A 1,583-nucleotide genomic window follows, 5' to 3' on the forward strand; every position below is an offset into this window, starting at 1 on the left:
GGTGCGCCGTGGGGAGCCCGGAACCCACGGCCGCCGGGCTGGACCCCGAGCCCCCACTCCAGTGCTGGGGCCGAGCGGTCCTGTGGGTCCCAAGGCCCTGCTGTGCCCCCAGCGTGGGCTGGGAGATGTGTCGGGTGGCGGGGAGCTGTGCTCTGTGCGCCAACGCACGGCTTTGCCCAGCCCGGTGCCCCCGGCCCGGCGCTCTGCCCACGGCCCCCCCTCCAGCTGCGGGATGCCCTGGGCAGCAGCCCCCGGTGCCCGCAGCCCTTGGAGGGACCTGCCTGTCCCCGCAGCTCACGGAGCGCATGGACCTGCCGCGGGAGGCCTGGAGCGGCTGCAGAGCCGGGTGCAGGACCCCCCCACAGCTCGGGGCGACGCCACCCACCTGCGCGAGCAGCTGCGCGAGAACAGCCTGGCCCTGGGCGAGCTGGAGAAGCTGGGGGCGGCGCTGGAGACCGTGCGTGTGCAGGGCACCGAGCTGCTGGCTGGCATGCAGGCCGCCCAGCCCAATGCCGCAGCCACAGGTACCAACCCGCGGCTGCCCGGGTGCACTGCGTTCTCACATACATGTGCACACAGCAGCACTACCCAGGGGGTGCTTCTTGCCACGTGCGTGTGTGCACACACTTGCCCACACAGTTCCTGCAGCCCCGTGGCAGCGCTGCCCAGGGGCATAGTCCATGCCACATCTATGTGCACACATATTCTCACATGTTCTCAGCAGTGCCTAGGGGGGCACTCCATATGACACACATGTGCACACATATGCATACACAGCACCTGCAGCCCCACAGCAGCAGTGCCTGGGGTGTGCACCATGCCATACATCTATGCATGCACACCTGGTGCCTGCAGCCCCCTGGCAGCACTGTCCAGGCAAGTACTCCATGCCAACCACATGTGTACATACGCAGGCACATGCAACACTGCAGCCCCATGGCAACACTGCCCTGCCAACCATGTATGCACACTCATGTGGCACCTGCAGCCCCACGGCAGCACTGCCCAGGGGTGTAGTCCATGACACACGTATGCACACACGCAGCACCTGCACCCACATGGCAGCACTGCCCAGGCGTGTAATCCATACCAACCACGAGTGCTCACTTGTGCTCATGCAGCACAGGCGTGTGCCCAGAGGACTCGTGCCCCACGGGCACCGCATGGCGAGGGCTCCCTTCCTGCCCCTGTGGTGACCCCTGCCCCCCGTCTGAGAGGAGAGCCTGGGACCAGCCCCCCGAGCCCCTAGCAGGGACGTGTGGCCAGGGTGCTGGGGCAGCAGCGGGGCCTTGGCCTTGCCGTGGCTGCCTCTCAGCCCCTGCCCCCTCCGGCCCTGCAGCCATCCCGGAGCGCACGGAGCAGCTGCTGAGCCAGTGGCGCAGCCTGCGCGGGCAGTGCCAGGAGCGCGAGCGCTGGCTGCGGGGGCTGCTGGTGCTGGCCGAGCGCTTCTGGCAGGGGCTGGCCGACCTGGCGCTCAGCCTCGGCGACACGCAGCAGGCCGTGCTGGACCTGGAGGACGCCGGCCCCGAGCCCGAAGCCGTGCGTGCGCAGCTCGGCGCCATGCAGGTGCGTGGGGCGGGTCC

Source organism: Alligator sinensis, unplaced genomic scaffold (assembly GCF_000455745.1).
Source record: "Alligator sinensis unplaced genomic scaffold, ASM45574v1 scaffold987_1, whole genome shotgun sequence".
NCBI lineage: Eukaryota > Metazoa > Chordata > Crocodylia > Alligatoridae > Alligator > Alligator sinensis.